The 24191-nt window shown below is 53.1% G+C and overlaps 1 protein-coding gene across 8 annotated transcripts in view; it reads right to left on the reverse strand.

Annotated features, from left to right (window-relative positions):
- The window catches only part of SOCS6 (suppressor of cytokine signaling 6), a 144377-nt gene that overhangs the window by 46555 nt on the left and 73631 nt on the right, over nt 1–24191 (reverse strand). For 3 of the 8 annotated variants that reach the window (XM_086965442.1, XM_086965449.1, XM_086965445.1), the window contains exon 2: nt 21643–21737. The exons of the other annotated variants lie outside the window; for them this stretch is intronic. The gene's annotated coding sequence lies outside the window, so the exon portion shown is untranslated. The remainder of the gene's footprint in view (nt 1–21642; nt 21738–24191) is intronic. 8 annotated transcript variants of the gene reach the window in all.

Raw genomic sequence — 24191 nt, forward strand, 5'->3', positions numbered from 1 at the left:
CTGGCCCCTTCGGATGATATGCAGCACCCACCTGTCCGATGTGACAGTGTGCCAGTGGAGGAGGTGATGGCGAACCCTGCCCCCCACTGGCGTCACATGGGCCTGAAAGCATGGTCTAGGAGGGTTTTGAGGCGGATCCTGCAGGGGTAGGTGTGGACGGACCTCGCCGTTGTCCACGGCCGCCACCGTGTTGGAAATTAGTCTGCGGTGTGTGGCTGGCAGCACGTATGGGTCGCTCCTTCCTTGGCCACGAAAGGAGCGAACAGTACCTGTTTGCTGGCTCGGGGTCGAGAGGCCCAAGGAATTGGCCGTAGCCCTGGAGTCCTTAAAGTGCTTAAGCGCATGGTCTGCCTTGTCGCCAAAAAGGAGACGGCCATCAAACGGCATGTCCACGAGTGTGTTCTCGACATCGGCCGAAAAGTTGGCGGACCTCAACCAGGCGTGGCGAAGAATCGCCACTATCGTTGCGATCGCCTTGCCCAGTGAGTCGGTGGTATCCAGCCCACACCGAATGGAATAACGTGCCGCATCTCGACCCTCCGCAAGGGTTTGGGCGAGTTTAGCCTTGACCTCTGCCGGGCATTCTGGCAGCACGTTCGCGACCGCGTCCCACTGAGTGGGTGTAGCGGTCCAAGAGGCACGCGGTGTTGGAAGACCGCAGTCCCAAACTCAGGGAGGCGAATACCTTTTTGCCGTATTGCTCGTACCTCTTGGATTCCCTATCGGGCGGAGCCGTCGAGAATGCGGTCTGGGAGTTGGAGACCTGGATGACCAGGCTTTCGGGGGTGGGATGGGTGGACAGGAAACAAGGGTTGCCCGGGGCCGGGCGGTGGCATCTGGCCACGTTCCTATCTACAGGCGGACCTGTAGCGGGCCTGGACCAAATGCCCAAAAGAATGATAAGCAAGGCCTCATTAAACGGCAGCAGAGGCTCAGCCGAGCTGGACTGCGGTTTAAGGACCTCCGTGAGGAGGTTAGTCCTCAGGGATGCGACGGTGAGCTCAAGGCCCAAGGCCCTGGCCGCCCACGTCAACACCACACTGTAGGTTGCCCCCTCCTCCGTAGCCACGGTAGGGGGTGAGACAAAACCAGTGTCTGGCGAAGTGTCCAGACCACTGGCATCCCAGAGTTCACCTGTTCAGTCCTGCTGGTACTGACAATCACGTGTCGGAGGGTCCTCAGACCCCTCCTAATACGCCTCATCACCCATCTCCTGAAAATCAGTGTTGTCAAAGGATGGTGCCGGTTTTTTGAAGTAGAACTCTTCAAGCGGCGTAGAGCGCCGGAGGTGACACCCTAGGGACTGGCGGCGGTGAGGTTGTCAGGTCAACCGGCGACGACCCAGATCCGGAAGCGGGTCCAGTGGGGCCCTGCGGCGCCGGGCCCTGCGGCGCCGGCGGTCGAATCACCCGCCGGCGTCTGGGCCGAGGCACCCGACCCGCTAGGGCCCCCAGTTGGGTCCGCTGGGCCCAAAGGCGCCGCAGAGCCCATCGGAGGAGAGAGGGACCTCATGGCCGTGAGGAAGCACTCGATCTCCTCCGGCGTCGCTTGCTGCCCAGGGACCGGAGGGTATGAGGCAGGCCGAGACGCCTGCGACTCAGACGGAGCAGCTTGGGCGGTGTCACCCGAACCCCCGGCCGCGTTGCGCGAGCGTTGGTGGGGAGTCAGAAGAGCGATGACGTCTCTTCGACTTCTTGTGCTTACCTGACGACTTCGAGCCTGAAGAGGGATGGTGACTTCCAGAGCTATGATGGCTCCGACCCCGCGACCGGTCCCTCGACCTCAGTCAGGACCGGGACCTCTCGCGGCACGGGCTGACTGTCGGAGCTTGAGGCGCTTGCGGGACCACTCCCGCCTAGCTTTCAATGTCAGGGCTCGGCAGTCGGGGCAGGCCTGGTCGTCGTGTTAGACGCCGAGACAGTGAAGGCACCGGCGGTGAGGGTCAGTTACCGACATCAGTTGGTCGCAGTCCTCACAGGGTTTAAATCCAGGAATCCCTACCGGCACCGTTCGGAGTCAAAGACTTCGAAAATGATCAAAAAGGATCGTAAAAAAGTTTAGTCAAAAATTGACTTCGGTACCACTTTTTCCGGATCTGCACTGCTGACGCGGAAAAAAGAAAAAATGACGTCAGCACGCGGAGGCGGCGTCTAAGTACTCAGACGACGTCATCACGACGCTGACGGACTGGCCATAGTGGGCACTGGGCACCCCCGGTGCGCTGCACGGGTGGGGGCCGGTTCTGGGTGTTTGCAGCATAGCTGCAAAAATCGGCCCTGTAACAAAATCGGCCGAAAACCGGCCCTGGCAAAGAGCTCGGGGGCACCTCCAACCCCCCTGAGTGAGGAGGATGGGGGGGCGGTCGAGCACTTTGCTGGGGCCGGTTTTGCTTCCCAGTCCAGCCCTGAAGGAGAGTAGAGGGGAAGGAGAGTAGAGGGGAAGGAGAGTAGAGGGGAAGGAGAGTAGAGGGGAAGGAGAGTAGAGGGGAAGGGGGGAGCGAGGGGAGGGGAAGGGGGGAGCGAGGGGAGGGGAAGGGGGGAGCGAGGGGAGGGGAAGGGGGGAGCGAGGGGAGGGGAAGGGGGGAGCGAGGGGAGAGCGAAGGGTGGAGCAAGGGGAGAGCGAAGGGTGGAGCAAGGGGAGAGCGAAGGGTGGAGCGAGGGGAGGGGAGGGGGAAGTGGGAGCAAAGGGAGGGGGAAGTGGGAGCAAAGGGAGGGGGAAGGGGGAGCAAAGGGAGGGGGAAGGGGGAGCAAAGGGAGGGGGAAGGGGGAGCAAAGGGAGGGGGAAGGGGGAGCAAAGGGAGGGGGAAGGGGGAGCGAGGGGGAAGGGGGAGCGGGAAGGGGGAGCGAGGGGGAAGGGGGAGCGGGAAGGGGGAGCGAGGGGAGGGGGAGGGGGAAGGGGGAGCGAGGGGAGGGGAAGGGTGGAGCAAGGGGAGGGGAAGGGTGGAGCAAGGGGAGGGGAAGGGGGAGCGAGGGGAGGGGAAGGGGGAGCGAAAGGGGGAGCGAGGGGAGGGGAAGGGGGAGCGAGGGGAAGGGAAGGGGGAGCGAGGGGAAGGGGAAGGGGGAGCGAGGGGAAGGGGAAGGGGGAGCGAGGGGAAGGGGAAGGGGGAGCGAGGGAAGGGGAAGGGGGAGCGAGGGGAAGGGGAAGGGGGAGCGAGGGGAAGGGGAAGGGGGAGCGAGGGAAGGGGAAGGGGGAGCGAGGGAAGGGGAAGGGGGAGCGAGGGAAGGGGAAGGGGGAGCGAGGGAAGGGGAAGGGGGAGCGAGGGAAGGGGAAGGGGGAGCGAGGGAAGGGGAAGGGGGAGCGAGGGAAGGGGAAGGGGGAGCGAGGGAAGGGGAAGGGGGAGCGAGGAGAGGGGAAGGGGGAGCGAGGAGAGGGGAAGGGGAGCGAGGGAAGGGGGAGCGAGGGGATGGGAAGGGGGAGCGAGGGAAGGGGGAGCGAGGGAAGGGGGAGCGAGGGAAGGGGAAGGGGGAGCGAGGGAAGGGGAAGGGGGAGCGAGGAGAGGGGAAGGGGGAGCAAGGAGAGGGGAAGGGGGAGCAAGGAGAGGGGAAGGGGCGCGAGGGAAGGGGGAGCGAGGGGATGGGAAGGGGGAGCGAGGGGATGGGAAGGGGGAGCGAGGTTAGAGGGCTGAAGCAAGGAGAGGCACCTGAGAGGCCATTGAGGCAAGCCACGCACTTTAGTTTCGTTAAACCACAGACCCAGTTTGTCATATACAGAAGAGACCCCACGGCAATGCACATGCCTTACCTTATTTACATGCACAGTGCATATTCCTGTTAGTCACACCCTTGTTCATCATCCACCAGGAAGCCTCCAGTGCGAGCGCCGCGCTTGTCACCATTTCTCCAGCACTGTGCCTGCCCTTGCATGTATACAGTGGACAAAAGGAACACTGCAAAGCTGAACCAATCACAGTGCAGAAAAGCCCAGCTATACCTCGCAGTGAGCGTATCGCCAACAAGCCTGAGGTGGCAAATCTAAGTGGTGTTTTAGACAGCACCTGGCTAAGTAAACTAGACTAGCCACTTTCACCACAGGTCTCGAGACAGCGCCCTTTGGAATCTCCCAATTAGATGAGGGACAACAGTGACATATCCTAATGTAGGAGTATGGACGAGGTCTGTGGTCAGAGGGTGGGTGGTGCTGCACCATGGAGTCCATCTGGAGACAGGCCCCACTTAAAATCTAGTGACCCATTTCACGCTTTAGAATTTCCAACAGGATATCGCCATTATAAGCCAGGCTTGTCACCTCATTCTCCACTTGAATAATACTGCCCCCAAATGAATAACACATCAGTGTGCATACCGCGGATATCAACTGAAGGTGCGATTGCTGAATTGGGCTCGTACAAATGTCAACAGCGCAATCACTGAATGCATAAACACACATATTCTGAGCCACTCTCTCAAGTGTGTGGAGAAAGCCATGAACCCAAGATCGAAGGTAAACATAGCAAGGTTTCTGAGACCATGACAAACCTGGCAAGCATGGCCGCGGGCTCCGATAGTGAAGGATTGATACCCAAACCACTCCTTTTTTAATCAGTCAAATTATGCCACAGAAATGCTATGGTAAAGTGTGTGAAATCCAGTGTGGGTACTGAGAGGCAAGAGACGGAGCCACTGCTCATGCCTGCACTGACTGGTGCCATGCAAGAGCACAATCTCCAGTCCAGGGACTGAAAGCCAACAGAGAGCCACTAGGACCGCATATCAAGGCGGAAGAGACGCTGAGAGCAAAAGAGGCGCCGCCGTGCACAATCTCCAGTCCGGGTGGGCAAGGCAAACAGGGAGGTAACAAACATGTCTCCCTTGCAGTAAAAAGCGTGTGTTTATGACGTGGGCCAACCAAAAGCATGGGTGGAGCTTCCACCTCCCTTATGAAGCAAACCAGACGACAATAGATCTTGCAATCGAGCAGAGCATGTGCTGCATAGCTAGGCAAGACCTAAAAATTAACACATTATTACTTAAGAAGGACTTCCTATGGCAGAGAAAGTGTTTGTCATTGTCCAAAAACAATTAACACCAAGAAACAAATATCTAATGATTGGAAAAATTAGATATTGGAAAAATATTCGGAACGAAAACGAGGCATTTCTGATATTTGCTTTTACTGCACACTGAAATACATTTGGAAGCCAAGAAAAGAAATTCAGTGTATAACAGATGTCTACTATTGACGTTCCAACACGCCTATCAATTAAAGTACCCCAACATATGCAGTGGCTATTGCATGGTGCAGGGGACACGAAAGGCTAAAAAAAAAAAAAAAAAAAAACACAATGAAATGTCAAGATGTTATTTCAAGAACATTTGAATGCAACTAAAGCTGGACAAACTTGCTTTGCGCCAGGCTGAGCGCCGCTGGAGGCGCAATTATAATCAACAACTCAAAACTGAATTCGTGGATCGCCTGAAAGCCTATAAAAAAATATATCATGTTGGCTAAAACAACCTACTTTTTCCTAAATATTATGGAGTCTGCCTCTAAGGCAAAGGATATCTTCTCCATAGTAAATGAGCTCTCTCTCTACCAGACCGTGTTACTCCCCAACCCCTACCGACACAGGCTTTGTGTTGTTCCCTTAATTCCTACTTCCTAGACAAAATCATTACCATTAACAACAACATCCCCTCGCCCTCATCATCTTTCCCTCTTCCCTCACCTCCCAAAAATCCAGACTGCCTGGACGTTTTTCCTCCCATTTCCCTCACCGAGTTTTTTTCACTACTACACAAAGTGAGTTCTGGTTCCCCCAACGATTGCGGTCGTTCTCAAATCCTTAAGGAAATTTTTCTGGCCTGCCCTGACCCCCCCACTGGCACTACTCAACAACTCGTTGGCTACGGGGGTGGTCCCGGACTCCTTTAAACAAACAGTAGTGATACCGATATTAAAAAAGACAAACGCCGACCCTACGGTTTGAGCAATTACAGGCCTATTTCCCTTCTCCCCTATCTTGGTAAAATTCTGGAGACGTATGTCACTCGCTGCCTGAGTGCTTTTATTGAGGGCTCGTCATTTTTGGATGCCCAGCAAGCCTGTTTCCGGCTGCTACACTCTCCTGAGGCGGTCACTGTGGCTGTGATGGATACCCTGAGAAAGGGCGCCGACAACAACATCTACCAGGCACTTATCCTTTTGGATTTGTCGGCGGCCTTTGACACGGTCGATCATGCAATACTGATCGACCGTGTGAATAATGCTGGCATCCAGGGCGTAGCCCTCGATTGGGTCAAATCTTTTCTGGACAAGCGTTCCCAGGCAGTACACCTGTCTACTTTCTCCGCTTCTTACTCTCCCCTATCTTGCGGAGTCCCACAGGGCTCCGCCCTATCCCCTTTATTATTTAATCTTTACATGCAGCCCCTAATCGCCTCTTTCCGCAAATCCTCGGCCACAATTTAACTATGCAGATGATCTGCAGTTCATTTTTCCTATCGACACTTCCTTATCCTATTGCACTAGCTTTCAAACTACCATGCTTGATATATCAGAATGGATGAACCAGTCAGCTCAAATTAAATCCTACTAAGACTGAGCTGGTGTTGGTAGGCGGGTCAACCAACCAATGGAATGACAGCTTTTGGCCTCCCTCACTAGGGTCTCCACCTTGCCCCGTCAACTCTGAAGAGCCTGGGCGTAGTCATTTCTGGTGATCTATCCATGAGGCCTCAAATAAATGCTGTCACGTCATCCCGCTTCTTCCCATCTGCGCAGGATACGTAAGATCAGTAGGTTCCTCACTAGAGACGCACTTATTCTCGTCATCATGGCTCTCGTTACGTCCAGAATTGACTATGCCAACACCCTGTACGTGGGAATCCCTGCTTACCATCTTCACAGGTTGCAACTGGTGCAAATCAGGCTGCACGCCTAGTTTACCATAAGCCCAAACACCAGCACGTTTCACCGCTGCTGCAGAGCCTACATTTGCTCCCGGTGGCCAAGCGCTGTGTCTTTAAACTTGGTTGTACAATTTTTAAAGCTCCTGTTTTCATCTCTTCTTGTCTGAAGCAATATGTGCCCCTTAGAGATCTCCGTTCTACTTCACACAATCTTCTAGTCATTCCTAAAATCAAACGTAAAAAGCATGGTGGTCTTTGTTTTTCTTTTTTGGCCCCCAAAATTTGGAATTCCCTCCAGACTGCTTTCCGACACTGCCCAACTTATGATTGCTTCCGCCAGATGTTGAAAACCTCCCTCTTTCAGTCAGCGTTAGAGTAAACCCCGTTCCTGCCCTCCGCATTTGTTATGAGCGCCATGAAACCGTTGGTGACCGAGCGCGGTATAAATAATTTTAACATAACATAACATTGGATGGGAGTAGGCATTTTGGTATGGTTTCGGCTGGAAAACAAGGAAACCTATTAACCTCAGATACTTCTGAAAACTAGACATTAGGACAGTACGAAGTAGTGTGGTTTGTGTTGACCCCACAACATTTTGTTTTTACCCAGGATGCCTTTCAAACGTCATAATTATGGCTAAAATCACCAAGAATCCTCTCACTGCCATTGGGAGATAGTTGCATTTTTGGGCGCGTTGTTTGCCATCATGCAGGGAAATCTGCAATCCCCAGGGTTTTTTCAGTACTGAAGAGGGATGTAGGACTTCTTGAGTTACTGTAGACCCTGTGACCTAAAAGCTGCAGCCATCTGCCATGGATGGTGGAATTCTGTGATTTATGTACAGTGTTGCCATTCACATGGCGTTGTGGGCAAAACAGCCAGCAGGGAATCGTTATTAGAACCACCCTTAACTGCCCTGGGTTTCTAGGTTTCAGAAATGCCACGAGTTGGTAGGTTTTACTGGGTAGCCACAGACTTGATCTAAAATAGTGCAGCCATCCCTTAATGCAAGTGAGCGGAGATTCAGATTTCTTTTTTTTCTGGTGGTCTTGCGGGCTTTAGACTCGGAGGGGGGGAGGGGGGGGGGGGGGGGCAGAGTGGAAGATCCAGGGTGCTAATAAAAGTGGAAGATCCTCCAGGGTGCTAATAAAATGTCTTGGGCCTGGGTTAGAAATGCAGACCAACTACAATACATGTCAGTTCAACTGGGCCTGTGAGGTGGATGAATTGTGCCATTTATGGGAGGTCATGTTAATAGCACCCAAAGGGTTATGTAGTCCATGGGAGGGCACCAAATCTAGGATTCACAAAAGGTTAAACGGATATAGTAGTGATCATCAAGTTTATTCAGGTCTGTTTATTAAAAATCTTTAAAGCGGATTAAGGATAAAAGAAGTGCAAGAGCAGAAGTAGTCAAATTAATCCTATCCCTTCCACAAACTCGAGCTAAAGAGAAAATTGTTGACTCAATGCGTGAAATCAATTTACAACCCCTCCTATTTTGGCGTATCGACATCCATGTATGTCTAATAGTGAGACTCCTCCACCCTTAATTACTGCACTGCACATCCTCAGCAAGGTACTATTCACTTAAGATTGGCAGCAGGTTGCCCAAAATTTCCATTCCATTGACACAATGCGGTGTGCAAAGACGATCACAGTGGTTGCAATGAGCAATCTAGTGGCTGCTTCTGCCAGAACTGCACTGCTTACCTGATGCCCCTATTCCACGCATGAGCTGAAACCAACAAAAAAAAAAAAAGCCGTATTTCGGGATGACAACTATTTAAATATTTTTTGGTTTGGTCTGTGTTAGACGGACCGGGATGGTCGGCCGAGGACAAGGGGAGAGGTCTCCGGGGAGAGCCGTCTCCAGCGATCGTACAGACGAGTAACTTCCCCCCCACAGATGTACACCACACAAAGATAAGATTCAACGTTCTTTATAAGCAATCTTTAAGTACGGTGGAATGGTACAAGGAGGTCTGGACTCAGGGGTCCCCTCGATTCTAGTCTCTTGGTTAGGCAAAGGGGTAGCGGGACAGTCTTGTTACCAATCTGGTAGGTGCGATAAGATGGATAGCTCACAATCCTCGAGCTCGGCGTTCTGGATGATCGGGCCGCGGCGGAGCCAGCAGGTCCCGAGATGATCGATGATAGCGACGGTCCGCGGCGGAGCCAGCAGGTCCCGGTGAAGGTGGTAGTTACAAACGGTCCGCGGCCACGCCAGCAGGTCCCGACGAGGATGAAGGCTTCAGAAGGTTGCGGCAGCGCCAGCAGGCAAGGCAATAGTTCGCAAGGCAGGGCTACGGCAGCGCCAGTAGTCCGTCAAGGATGAGTTCTTCACTGCGTCTCTCGACTCCAGGATACAACTGCCTTCCTGCTCTGGAGCTGCCCCAGTTATAGGCCTGGCGCCCTTTGATGTCCGGACCCTCGCACTTGGAGGTCGGGAGGTCCAGGATGAGGGAGTCCAGACACCCAGCAGGGGGGTGGAGCCAGCACCTGGGGGAGCTGGGGGCGATCGGCACCTGGCGGGGGAGAGCCAGCGACACTTCTTTCTCCCATTGACCTGCCAAGTGGTCCGTTCACCTCCTGGGTGGATGGTGGTGCCGGGATGTCGGGGCCTGGCCAGGCCCAGGGTTAGGGTCGATCTGAGGCCACGCGGCCTCGTGGTGCAGTGTCCAAGATGGCAGCCAGGCCGGGCGAGGGGGCCGGTAGTGATTCGGCCCCATGATGCAGAGATGTCCGGGGGCAGGAGTTCCGTATGAGACGGGGAGCGGGTGGCTGCTGTGGGTAACACCTGGAGGGCCGGGCTCGGGCCCTGTCATGCGGGGAGGGAGCAAGCCCTTCACGTGGCCTGTCCAACATGCGTCCCCCCCAGCTGAAGGCGGGGAGAGTCACCCATCCTCTTGGGGACTCTCCTCGTCGAGGCGGAAAAAGCGTGACAGGCCATCCGCGTTGGCGTGGTCATGCCCAGGTCGATGTTCTACAGTGAAGTCCATCCCCTGCAGGGAGATGGACCAACGCAATAGTTTTGGGTTTTCCCCCCGCATCTGCATCAGCCACTGCAGGGGCCGATGATCTGTCTGCACCCGGAAGTGGGTACCGAAGAGATAAGGCCTGAGCTTTTTGAGGGCCCACACCACGGCGAAGGCCTCCCTCTCGATGGTGCTCCAGCGTTGCTCTCGGGCCAGGAGACGTCTGCTGATGAAAGCCACTGGTTGGTCAAGTCCTTCGGGGTTCAACTGGGAAAGGACTGCCCCAATGCCATGGTCGGAGGCATCCGTTTGGACGATAAATTCCCGACTGTAGTCGGGGGCCTGGAGCACAGGGGCGGAGCACATGGCGGCCTTCAGCTTCTCGAAGGCCGCTTGACAGTCGGGGGTCCAGTTGACCTTCTTTGGGTGGTTTTTGGATGCGAGTTCCGCGAGGGGCCCCACAATGCTGCCATAGTCCCTCACGAACCGCCGGTAGTAGCCTGTGAGCCCCAAGAAGGCGCGGACCTCGGTCTGGGTGATGGGGGACTGCCAAGACTGGGTGGCAGCGATCTTGAGTTGAAGAGGGGCCACCAGACCGCTTCCCACCTGGTGTCCGAGATAGGTCACGGACCCCTGGCCAATTTGGCATTTGCTGGCCTTGATCGTGAGGCCAGCTCGTTGGAGGGCCTGCAGGACCTCTCGGAGGTGGTGGAGGTGGTCGGACCAGTGGCGGCTGTACACAGCGATATCGTCCAGGTAGGCGGCGCTGAATTCCTCGAGTCCCGCCAGGACCTGGTTCACTAGCCGCTGAAAAGTTGCTGGGGCATTCTTCATGCCGAATGGCATGACCTTGAAGTGGTAGTGGCCATCCGGGGTGGAGAAGGCGGATCGTTCTTGGGCCCGGGGGGTGAGACCGATCTGCCAGTAGCCCGCTGTCAGGTCGAAGATGCTGAGGTAGTGGGCAGCCCCCATGCGGTCGATTAGTTCATCTGCTCGGGGGATGGGATGTGCGTCGGTTCTGGTGACAGTGTTCAAGCCCCGGTAGTCGACGCAGAATCGGAGCTCAGGAGTGGTGCCGGGGGCGGCAGCTTTGGGGACCAGTACCACTGGGCTGGCCCAGGGGCTGTCTGAGGGCTCGATGACCCCGAGTGTGAGCATTTTGGACACCTCCTCTTGGATGCAGGCCCGTACCCGATCTGGTACGCGGTAGGCCCGATGTCGGATAGGGGGACTGTCTCCAGTGTCCACATCGTGCAAGCACCAGGGGGTGACCCCTGGGGTGAGGGAAAACAGGGTTGCGAACTGCAGTAGGAGGTCTCGGCAGCCTTGGCGCTGTTCCGGGGTGAGGGCCTCTGAGAGTCGGACCCCGTCCACAGAACCATCCTTCTCCCAAGTTCGTAGGAGGTCAGGGAGTGGTTCGGAGTCCTCTTCGGCTCCGCTGTCTGTAGCCATCAGGAGGCTGAGCTCCGAACGCACAAAGTGGGGTTTTAGTCTATTGGCGTGGAGGACCCGGAGGGGGTTCCGTGAAGATTCCATATCGATGAGATAGGTGACAGGGCTCTTGCGCTCGACCACTTTGAAGGGCCCTGTCCACTTGTCCTGCAAGGCGCAGGGTTCGGTGGGGGACATCACCCACACTTGTTGGCCGGGTTCCGAATTCGATGGAGGAAGCATTTTGATCGTCCCACCTTTTCATGTCTTCCTGACTGGCCTCAAGGTTCGCTTTTGCCATTTCCCTGAATCGCCTGGTCTGATTGCGTAGGGTCAGGAGGTACTTGAAGACATCTGGAGGGTTCTTTAGGGGGGGCATCTCCCAACCTTCTTTGACTAGGCTGAGGGGCCCTCGCACAGGGTGTCCGTATAAGAGTTCGAACGGGCTGAAGCCGAGGGACTTCTGGGGGACCTCTCGATATGCAAAGAGGAGGCACGGCAGTAGCACATCCCACTGGCGACGGAGGGGCTCTTCCAACCCCCCAATCATCCCTTTGAGCGTGCGGTTGAACCGCTCGACTAGTCCGTTTCCTTGAGGATGATAGGGGGTCGTGAATCGGTAGGTGACCCCGCACTGTTGCCAGAGGGACTTCATGTATTTTGAAATAAAGTTTGTGCCTCGGTCGCTGACGACTTCTCGGGGAAAGCCCACCCGGGAGAAGATCCCCATCAAGGCCCGGCCGACTACCGGGGCTGTCACAGTTCGCAGGGGAACAGCCTCGGGGTAGCGGGTGGCGTGGTCCACCAGTACGAGGATGAACCGATGTCCTTGTGCGGTACGGGGGTCCAGGGGCCCCACAATGTCTATTCCCACCCTCTCGAACGGGGTGGTGACAACTGGGAAAGGTTGCAGAGGTGCTTTAAGTTTGCGGCCACTCTTCCCGCTGGCCTGGCACGTGGGGCAAGACCGGCAGTGATTGAGTACGTCGTTCCTCATCTTGGGCCAGAAAAAGTGGGTCACCAGGCGACTGTAGGTTTTGTCCTGACCCAGGTGACCAGCCAGGGAGACATCGTGGGCCAGGTTTAGCAAGAAGTCTCTAAAGCGGAGGGGCACCACTAGCACTCGACTGGCCCCTAACTCCGCGATTCTCTGTTCACTGTACAACAGGTCGTTGTCCCAATAGATCCAATGGGCTCCGGAGGTATCCCCTGCGCTCTGGGCGAGGGCTTGCTGGCGAAGTCCCTCGAGGGAGGGACAGGTCTTCTGCTCTTGACGGAACTGTTCCTGGGTGGGCCCCCCTTCCTGACGCCACTGAGCCAGGTCGGGAAGGTCCTTGGGCTGAGCGAGCCCGTCGGGGGTTTGCTCAGAGGGTCGGCACGGTCGGTGTCTTCTACTGGAGAGACCGGGGGAGGAGGTGCCGGCCATTCAGGTTCTTCGGGTCGGGGGATGGTACGGGCAGCCATGGACCGGGTGGTTACGCACGCCCAGTCGGGGAGGCCCAACATCCCCAGGTGCTCTCTTCTCTCTACTGCGGCCCACGGGGAACTCTCAAGATCATTCCCCAGGAGACAGTCCACGGGGGCATAATCTCGGACCGTTACCTTCAACATGCAGGAGACTCCTCCCCACTCGAAGGGGACGCAGGCCATCCGACACAGACTCTCCGAATTGTCGGCTGAACGGACGGGGCAGAGAATGTTCGGCAGGATCTGTTCTGGGGTCACCAGGTGACAGCGGACGGCTGTCACACTGGCCCCTGTGTCACGTAGGGCTTCGGCCCTGCGCCCATTAATGTTCACCCACTGACTGTATTTCCTGGTGTTGGCGGGTAGGGGGGCCCGCGGGACCATGTCTCTTCCTCCTAGGAACGCTAGAACCATGGCGGCTGGTTCCCACTCCTGGTGTTCTTGCCCGCACTCCTCTTGTTCTTCGGAGATTTGTTCTTCCCCCAGGGCGGCGGCAGCCATCTGGCGGGGTCTCGGAGTCTGGTTCTGTAGACAATTCGGGTCATTTGCGTAGTGTCCGACCCGCTGGCATCGGTGACACGTGGCATTGGCTCTGTACCCTGGGCGCGCCGGGGGGTTGCCCCGGTTGGCCGGGGGCAGTGTGCTGGCAGCGGGAGCGGCCGGGGCGGTGTCTCTTCCTCGTCCCTGGCCTCCTCCTCCTCCTCCTCCTCGGGGACGGTGCTGACCTTGGTTGTTCCGGTTCTGTTCATGTGGCCCATTCCGGCCTACTCGGGTAATCTCCCAACCGGTCAGCCTCGGCGGCGAGCTGCCGTGGATCAGTCAATTTACTGTCGAGGAGGTGCTGCCTGAGCTCGACGAAGCAGTTGTTAGAGAGGTGCTCCCACACCATGAGATTAAAGAGCTGCTCGTAGGTCGTTACATTGCTTCCCTTGATCCAACCCTCGAAGGCTCGGCTGAAATAGTTCACATACTCCACCCAAGTTGTACCCGGGATTCGGGTGCAGTCTCGGAACCTCTGGCGGTACATTTCGGGTGTGAGCCCATAGCGGGTGAGGAGGGTAGCCTTCATGTGGTCATAGGAGGTCATCAGGTGGTCTGGGAGCTGTAACAGGGCATCGCGGCCCTCATTGACGAACCTCCCCCATAGACCGGCTCCCCAGTCACTTCGATCGATCCGGTGGGAGGTCATGGCGATCTCGTAGGCCTTGAACCACTGTTGTATGTCGTCATCTCGGAAATACTCTCGAACGACATCCTTGGGGATGTGTACTTTCTTTTCTGTCGCTCCCGGGGTGCGTGGTTGCTCGGGCACCCCTAATTCTTTGTTTTGCTTACGTAAGTCTATTTCTGCTAGCTTGCGCTCGTGTTCATACGCTAGTCTCTTTTCTTCGAGTTCTCTTTGTCTCTGTTTTTCTTCCCGTTCTTCTCGGAGCCGCAGATGTTCCAGGTTCAGTTTTTGTTCGGCTAATTTGAGTTCACCGTCCATTTTTAGCCGGGCCATTTCTAATTCATGTAGTCTGCTTCTTTCTCGCTCTTGGATCTCTTCCTGCGAGAGACCCGTTCTTCGCTCTTCGGGAGCCGTGGTGCTCCTCTCTGATGCTGCAACATTTTGGTCCGGGGGTCTGACGGCCCCGGTTTCTGCCCATGACTCAATGGCGTGCTTGAAATCGTTTTTAGTACTCAGACCGGTGGTAGCGATACCAAGTTCAATGCAGAATTGTTTCAACTCACAATGGCTGTATTCCTCCAATTTCTCCATCTGGAATTTCTCGGTGGATCCGCTCTCTTTGGTTGACATTGTGGTTGTGTCGTGGGGTGAGCTACTCTCTGTACGATTACGCGTGGATTGGGATCGCGCCGCTGGCCACCAATGTTAGACGGACCGGGATGGTCGGCCGAGGACAAGGGGAGAGGTCTCCGGGGAGAGCCGTCTCCAGCGATCGTACAGACGAGTAACTTCCCCCCCCCCCACAGATGTACACCACACAAAGATAAGATTCAACGTTCTTTATAAGCAATCTTTAAGTACGGTGGAATGGTACAAGGAGGTCTGGACTCAGGGGTCCCCTCGATTCTAGTCTCTTGGTTAGGGAAAGGGGCAGCGGGACAGTCTTGTTACCAATCTGGTAGGTGCGATGATAAGATGGATAGCTCACAATCCTCGAGCTCGACGTTCTGGATGATCGGGCCGCGGCGGAGCCAGCAGGTCCAGAGATGATCGATGATAGCGACGGTCCGCGGCGGAGCCAGCAGGTCCCGGTGAAGGTGGTAGTTACAAACGGTCCGCGGCCACGCCAGCAGGTCCCGACGAGGATGAAGGCTTCAGAAGGTTGCGGCAGCGCCAGCAGGCAAGGCAATAGTTCGCAAGGCAGGGCTACGGCAGCGCCAGTAGTCCGTCAAGGATGAGTTCTTCACTGCGTCTCTCGACTCCAGGATACAACTGCCTTCCTGCTCTGGAGCTGCCCCAGTTATAGGCCTGGCGCCCTTTGATGTCCGGACCCTCGCACTTGGAGGTCGGGAGGTCCAGGATGAGGGAGTCCAGACACCCAGCAGGGGGGTGGAGCCAGCGCCTGGGGGAGCTGGGGGCGATCGGCACCTGGCGGGGGAGAGCCATCGACACTTCTTTCTCCCATTGACCTGCCAAGTGGTCCGTTCACCTCCTGGGTGGATGGTGGTGCTGGGATGTCGGGGCCTGGCCAGGCCCAGGGTTAGGGTCGATCTGAGGCCACGCGGCCTCGTGGTGCAGTGTCCAAGATGGCGGCCAGGCCAGGCGAGGCGAGGCGAGGGGGGCCGGTAGTGATTCGGCCCCATGATGCAGAGATGTCCGGGGGCAGGAGTCCCGTATGAGACGGGGAGCAGGTGGCTGCTGTGGGTAACACCTGGAGGGCCGGGCTCGGGCCCTGTCATGCGGGGAGGGAGCAAGCCCTTCACGTGGCCTGTCCAACAGTCTGCACGGCCCTTGCAAAAATCAATTTCAATGGAAAAAAAATATCTTAAAAGGAGATTAGAGCTCGCCCATTACTTACCTTTACTTACCAATGGCTGGCTTCCATATCGCTCTTGGGTCTGGTCTTCTTATTGGTCAGCAGCTGTTCCTGCCCTCCAACTCGCTCCTGGGCTTCAGAGTCGTATTCAAAGCCATGGAGAGTGGAACAAGTACTGCTTCCAGTGTCCTACTCCAGGTTCCTGCAGTTACTTTTTTAAACTGTTTGTGGGGTGGGGGGGGGTTACTTTCATAGCTTCTTCTTCACCCCCACCCACATGCCATTGATCTTAAAACCCACTCCCACACTCCTCCCGCTCTCCTTAACCAACTCTCATGTTTTCCTGAATTTCTAAACTCCTGCACCCTCCCATTTTCCGGGTGTTTATAATCCCCCCCTGTTTCTGCCACCACCCTCTCCAGCTCTCTACAAGTTTGTCTGTTTCGAGGACAGTGACCACATACTATTAGGATTGCAATTGGGTTACACTGCAGCATTATTAAAATCTGACAGCTGTGCTGCAAGTACATAGTGAAACCCAAAAAAACATTTTCTTTTCGCTCTTGAGTTGTATGGGACCGAATATACTGAAAATGGTCAATAGTTAAACTAGCTCGAAGTCATCAATCAGCACAGTACTCTTATTTCATATACGTCACTTTGCATCAGCAGACACCCTGCAGTTTGAGGGCGCACAAATCCCACAGCCCCAAGTCGTCGTGTCCCCTGGAAGCATGGTTTCGGCCACAACAACCTTGCGGTGCACGCATGCCTGCCAGACATGCGAGAGGTAAAAGAGCTGTGGATTATTATTCACGGTGTTGTGCGCATGCTTCAGTAAAACACAGAGCAGATTTATTCCTCGTAAACCTGGGACCCACACAGCAATGCTGTTCCCTATGGTACTCACTATCACCTCCCGCTGTTTCCACATTTACGTTGTGTTGGTTTCCCAATACCCCTTCATGAATTTGCAATGGCTGGGATAGTTTTTGGGTCTCGGCCTGCCAATGCGCTTATTATTATTATTATTAATTGTGTTTTGTTAAGCGCAAACAACCCGGAGGCCTCGTAGCGCTTGCGCATTGCTGGCTGAGATTATAGTATTTGGGCAAAAGAATAGTCTACCAACTGCGGATTTGGCACAGTTCATGTGACCTACGCGCGTGCACAAACCAGCCACGTCACACACAACCATTTGTCAGGGCCTCCCGTCACACTTCAAAGCTGCCGCTCCCCGCCCCACATCAGACTTCAAAGCAATGCGTTCCCCCCCCCCCCCACAGCATTGCCAAGAGCTTGTTAATCCTCCATGTGATAAAACTGGCAGCGGCCGCCTCCCGGGAAAGTTTGCTCGAGCTGTCTCCTTCACTAAACCCCACCTCTCGGTCTGGTTAGTCTTCACGTCTCATCCTTTCCTCTCAGCGCCCCTCTCGTTCACCCTCTGTCTTCTTCATTTCTCTCCACTCCCTGGTCATATTACTCTTTTCTCGCATTTTATTCTCTCTTCTTGTTTCCCTTCTCTGTGTTCCTCTCACCTCGCATTTCACCCCCACCCGTACTGCTGTTCTCTTTTGCTTTCTTTTCTTACCTCACCTCATCACTCTTTCTTCCTCTTAGTCTCTTTCTTTCATGTATTACCTTGTTCTTCATTATCACATATCAATGCACCTTTCAATGTGTGAGTTAAGGGAGAGCACTGTACAAAATACCCCATATTCATTTATGTGAAGCGCTTCTGCGCTTCATTTCATTTACATAAATGTGGGGCTATCTCAGCGCCCTTCTACTCTGGCGCTGCCTTTGTGCTTTAACCCCTTGCATGTTACCACAATTCTGCGCCTGTGCAGCACATTCCGATCGCGGGTGCGGTCATGAGGGCCGGGAGCCGTCATCAGTACACGAGCACTGTGTGCCATGACGGCTCCCGGCCGTCATCAGCATGCAAGGGGTTAAGGATAACACTGGCCCAACGTTAACAAGGATCTAATCGCATCCGGTGGCGTTTCCACGCACTCACATAAAAATGTTGCTCTGACGAGTGTTAACACTCCCAAGGAAACTTTATCTCCCTTAATTTTTTCCACAATCCAGTGAGTGCCCTTGATTTCAGTTCTATGAACAGCAGTCCCTTTCACGATTCAGTCGCCCACGAGGTGTCATTGCAGCAGTGTTTAATTTTGGCATGAAGCAGTGGCAGCTGACAGCGTCAAGGCTTTGAGGCTCTGCACTCCCACACACACACACACACACACACACACACAAACGTGTTTTGAATGATGGCATAGCAAAGCTGGCATGACATTCTGGCCGGCTTCTGAAACCCTGATGCTGCAGAGGAGGACATTGTTTTAAAATCTGCCTTACTGTAAAAATTGAAAAGTAAAAAGGTTTTTTTTGCATTTATTTACTTTATTAGTAGCTGTAAAGTCGTCCGCCCACAGTTTTTTGTATTCATTTGTTTTATTAGGATTTGTGTCTTGTTACGCTTTAGTGCTAGTCTCACAGGTTTAAATCTTAAGTGTGGCATGCCGCGATAGCTGCAAAATTAAATAAAGAGAAAAGAAATCTGGCGACGCCGCATTTCTTTTCCGTTTATTTACTTTAGTAGCAATCACGGCACGCTACGCTGAAGCTTTAAACATCTATAGCTAAAGCAGGCTGTGATGCGATTTCTACAAAAGTAAATAAATAGGAAAACAATGGAGGCTGTCCTCTTTTTTTTTTTTACAATTATTTAATTTTGTATCAATTTTTTGCCAACAAAGCTCCTCACACACTTCATGTGTTAACATGCTGGCCGCGCTGCTGTTATTATATTGTTTTTCAACACAGAGCCAAATGAGCTTCATGTTTTAACATGACAGCCGACAACCAACGGTGCACAGATGGTTGGCTCTACGCTCACCACAATCTTGTTATATGGTAGATAAGATGTCTATTGAAAGCAACTAAAAGCAAACCTGTCAGCACACGGGAAAAGCTTTGAATACGCACGGTCTGAGACTTTAGTTTTTTTTTTTTTTAAACTCCGTTTAGAAACTCATTTTCCTGCGTGGGACAAGAAACCAAGTTAATGTTAATGTTAAAAATGCTTATAAAGCGCATGGCTACCCCAGTGACGGGGCGTCCCAGCGCTTGCAGACAACTTGAAAGTAAGACAGACTTTGAACCATCACTGCCCTGATGCTCTTACCTCTGCAGACTGCCGTGTGTGTGTGTGTGTGTGTGTGTGTGTGTGTGTGTTTGTGTACGTACGCTTGTGTGCCTGTGTTTGTGTATGTGCATCCATGTGTGTGCTTGTGTGTATCGGAGTGTGTGCCTGTATTTGCTTGTGTGTGCTTGTGCGCCTCTGTGTATGTGTGTATGTGTGGGTCTGCTTGTGTTTGTGCCTGTGTGTGTTCCACATCATTGACTCCATCCAAGAGTTCTATGCCATACCACGCTAGACAGTCAAGTGATAATGCACACCAAGTTATTGCTCCAATAAGGATAGATGAGGCAGTTCCCTTATAGAGTCAGCAGTAGATGGTGCCCTATAGCAAGCAAGACCTGGAGAATAGTTTAGCCAGTGGATGCCAGACTCCAGTGTCCATGTGCTGTTGTGCCCACCCTAGCACCGTTCGTTGCACACAACGCTACGACCATTTACACTACCACCTTACTTGACAGCCCCCACCTCTGTAGCTCAAGGGGAGTGCGGAGATCCCTAGAAATGCTTCCATACCCCGCAAGACCACAGACATTCTTTGGGATGACGTTGTGCGTTGAGTAACGATAAATGTTCCCTAAATAAGTGAATAGACATGCAGGCATCAAGGTCTAGTTTTCCTTGAAGGAAACGCGCTGGAGGCCACTATGTTTTGTATCTCACATAAATAGAGCGGTGTTAGAGGGCCTGTTATTGACATTCTGGGAACAGGCCTCTCTTTTATGGCTTGGGGAAGTCGGGCCACAAAAGACAACATTAAAAAACATGATGTGACGGACCTTGAATGTTACTCGATAAAGGCTAATATTGTGAGCGTGCACGGCAAATGAACCCTCGTTTCCAGCGCTTTGTTTAATTATTTAAAGGCGAATATGCACGGCTTTTCCTCTCCATTATAGCAACAAACCTTGCCCGAAGGAGGAACATTAAATCACATCGTAATCTGTACTACTGCCTTGGGCCTCCCTTGACCATTTGATGTTGTTGAAACTTCATTTTAATATTTACTTCTTGGACCACTTAGGGGCTGTCCAGTTTAATAACATTTTATCAAGCTGATACTTTTATTATACACGGTTTCGTAGAAATACCAAAACTGTCTTAGGCTTTCAGTCATATGCGGAGATAATTATGTTGACTGGACAGGGATTTGGTTTACAATAACTGTTGGAATATGTGAGCAGCTTCCCAACCCGCGCAATCAGTTGCACATCACTGCAGGCATTTATTCTTCTTTACTACACTCCTGGGGAATGCAAAATGATTAGCCTTTTTCCAGTTCACGCTTATGCGCGCCCCTCTCAGCATCCTCCCCCGCCCCTTGAGCTTACACAGCGCTATTCTGCCAACCACACTGCCTAGCCAGACCTCTGCCACCCAGGTCCCCACTCCGGAGCCATTCCCCGGCCCTGCTCCAATTGCTAGTCACCCGGTACTCTTTATGGTCAACTACATGCCATCCTGGGCTTTTGGGCAGGTTCAGCCACTCTTCGGTCAATTCCCCCTCAGGACTGTTGCTCCCTGGGCACAGTTTCATGGCTCTTGCCATTTGCGGGGATCTTTTATTCCTTAGCCAAAGGGTGTGTGGGTGTGAGGGGCCTAAAAAAGTGCAATAGTGAGCGTGAGTGTAGTCTTAAAAAAAAAAAAAAAAAAAAATAAGCCAGTAGAGTCCATAGGGCAAAATTTTAATGGTATGGCTCACTGCTTTATTAAAAGGAACGATAAGGGGTATGGAGGCGGGACAATTAAAGTAATCGAGCCTCATTCAACCCTTAGTGAACGTATGGTCAACATGTTTCTTGCCACTAAGGCAATTCGTCAGGACCAAAACAGTGCTCATATAATTGCTGTGGATCCCTCAGTGATCAGAGGAATCGAGTATACGACCTGGTGTGTGTCGTAGGACAATCCTTCGTCCAGTCCCTCCCCAGAACCATAGTCCCAGGGTTGGAAATCCCTCGCGCTGACCTGGTGGGGCCAGAACTGGGTGAAAAGCACCTGTTCGTTGCTGGCAGAGGGCGTCTAGTCACCTACCCCTCCCACATCGGTATTACCGCAAGACAGCCATCATATCACACATAAAGAGACAGCTCTTGTCCCTGTTGTAAATATGACCTTTCTTCCTTTGAACCCCCATGTCATCTAGTGGTACCACTATGGTATATTCCCTAGCATCACTCAACTGCCGCTCCCTTCCCAAACATGCAAATGAACTATAAATGTTATTAGAAGAGAGATGCCCGGATGTTCTTTTCTTAACAGAAACCTGGACGAATGCCTCCTCCGATCCAAATGTGGTCAGGGCTCTACCCCCAAATGATGTCATTATGAGACAGGACCGAGACAAGGGCTAGGGCGGGGGAATTACTATTATTTATAAAAATACCTACTGTTTTAGAATAACCTGCTGCACCAACTCTGATTGTGAGAGTTGTTGTCTATCAAGTTTTCTTCCACATGTACTTTATCATGGATTCTTTTATATCGGGCCCCCAAGAGCACACGCCAACTTTTGTAATGATCTTCCTAATATTGCTATTAATCACGCAAGCACCACCCCCAACTTTTCTATTGTGGGGGATTTTAACATCCATCTTGATGAACCAGACGCCCCTGCCTCCCAAAGTCTTATGGCAGGATTAGACGTGCTCTAACTGAAACAAATCGTCACGGGACCTACCCACAGAGCAGGTCATCTGTTAGACCATTTTTTCACTAACCTTGACAACATCAGCAGGTAGTCCACTATGGTTCCTTGGTCAGATCATGCTCTCCTGTCTTTCTCTTGGTCCTCCCCCTGATCTGGCACCTCCGGCTATAAGAACAAACAAGCATTTACAATGCAATGGTTTCGCCTTCGGAAAAGTTTGAGCCATTGGCATTCTAAATGGCAAACTTTTTATTTATGTGTTGGTTTTGAAAACAGATAAATAAATGGCATTCTCATTTACAATGCCAATACACACACCCACACAAGAGCCCCCCACACACACCACACAAGAGCCCCCCACACACACACACAAGAGCCCCCCCCACACACCACACAAGAGCCCCCCACACACACCACACAAGAGCCCCCCACACACACCACACAAGAGCCCCCCACACACACCACACAAGAGCCCCCCACACACACCACACAAGAGCCCCCCACACACACACACGCAAGAGCCCCCCACACACACACGCAAGAGCCCCCCACACACACACGCAAGAGCCCCTCACACACATACGCAACAGGAGCAATCCTTGTCGCTCAGCCCACACACTCTGTCTCTCTCTCAACAACACCAGGCACCCCAGCATTCCACTACCTCATCAAGCATTCCAACATTCCACACACAACACAATCATACTGGCAGAACAGCAGGGAACAGGTAACCAAGGGAAAGAATGCATTGAGAATTCAAGTCACAACACACTTCATTATTCATCCTAAAGGCATCACCGCGCCCTGTTGCTGTTACTCCTTCACCCTTGACCATGACAGCATGTAACACTTACTGTTGCTATTACATGTATACAGTCATCTAATCTGCCACATTCTCTTCTCAGTCTACAAACTAGAGCGTTACCGTTCTTCCCTATGCTTCCATCCGTGGCATGACCCAAAATAATTCGTCTCCTTGCAATATTTTGTGAGGCCGACCTAAAATTTCACAGATCAGCAATGGCCTCATGGCTGGACGAGATTTGGCTTCACCTGCGGATACCTGTGCTTAGAGTCGATTGTACCATAGCTTCACACTCCCACCTATTGGCCCGAAATGTGAACCTCGCTCACCAGTCACATTTTGTATGTGTTTTGTAATCGGGCAGGCTGTCTTTTCCGCTCCGGTGCCAGTTTTTCCTGGCTTGCCTCTGCCATTTTCTGCCTAACACAGTGTCCCTAGGTCTATTATGAAACTTTTCACGAGTCATGCTGAAAGGCTCGGGACTTTATTGACGGTCACCTGAGAGGGGTGACTCAGCACTTAGTTCACGGATCAGCTGAGAGGAGTGACTCAGCACTTTGTTGACGGGTCATTGAGTCACGATGGGAGGTGCTCGGTCCTGTAATAGCCCTTCACAAGCAACATGTATTTTTCTCAGAATAAATATCGGGGAACGTGAGCGCCTTGTTTCAGCCCGTTTAACTGCCTTTGGCATCTCATGACCTGTTTCTATCCGGTTTCTTGCGACGCCGTATACCCCATGGGTTTTGTTTTTAGCCACAGTGAGACCTAAACAAAAATTGTACTACGTATTTTTCCACTCAATCAAAATCTTAGACCCCAGTCATGTCACGAATTGTATTAATAATCCCTTCCCGTTGATTGAATTGAATGTCGAACTCCCTCCCATCCTTCGTACTTTTGCGAAAGCTGACTTTGTATAGGCCAATGGGATAACTGAATGAAAACAACTTTTTTCCTCTGTACACCCTTTGACAGTAGCGTAAGCAGCATTTCAACTTTCTAGCTCGAGTAATAAGCTTAGCAGTCTCCCGGGGTGCCGTTCTTACCTGCTGGACGGGTCCGGGTGGAGTGCAGCCGCCGGCCAGGAGCCGGGTCCGGGTGGAGTGCAGCCGCCGCGCTCAGTCTGTGTCCGGGCTCCGGGGGCGGGGAAGGAGGAAGGCGGCCATGAGGAAAGAAGCGGGAGGGGGCGGGAAAGGGGGAGGAGAGACGCGGCGGACACCAAGAAACAAGCGGGAGGGTGGGAGGTGCTCGGTCCTGTAATAGCCCTTCACAAGCAACATGTATTTTTCTCAGAATAAATATCGGGGAACGTGAGCGCCTTGTTTCAGCCCGTTTAACTGCCTTTGGCATCTCATGACCTGTTTCTATCCGGTTTCTTGCGACGCCGTATACCCCATGGGTTTTGTTTTTAGCCACAGTGAGACCTAAACAAAAATTGTACTACGTATTTTTCCACTCAATCAAAATCTTAGACCCCAGTCATGTCACGAATTGTATTAATAATCCCTTCCCGTTGATTGAATTGAATGTCGAACTCCCTCCCATCCTTCGTACTTTTGCGAAAGCTGACTTTGTATAGGCCAATGGGATAACTGAATGAAAACAACTTTTTTCCTCTGTACACCCTTTGACAGTAGCGTAAGCAGCATTTCAACTTTCTAGCTCGAGTAATAAGCTTAGCAGTCTCCCGGGGTGCCGTTCTTACCTGCTGGACGGGTCCGGGTGGAGTGCAGCCGCCGGCCAGGAGCCGGGTCCGGGTGGAGTGCAGCCGCCGCGCTCAGTCTGTGTCCGGGCTCCGGGGGCGGGGAAGG

Source organism: Lissotriton vulgaris, chromosome 4_1 (genome assembly GCF_964263255.1).
Source record: "Lissotriton vulgaris chromosome 4_1, aLisVul1.2, whole genome shotgun sequence".
Lineage (NCBI taxonomy): Eukaryota > Metazoa > Chordata > Amphibia > Caudata > Salamandridae > Lissotriton > Lissotriton vulgaris.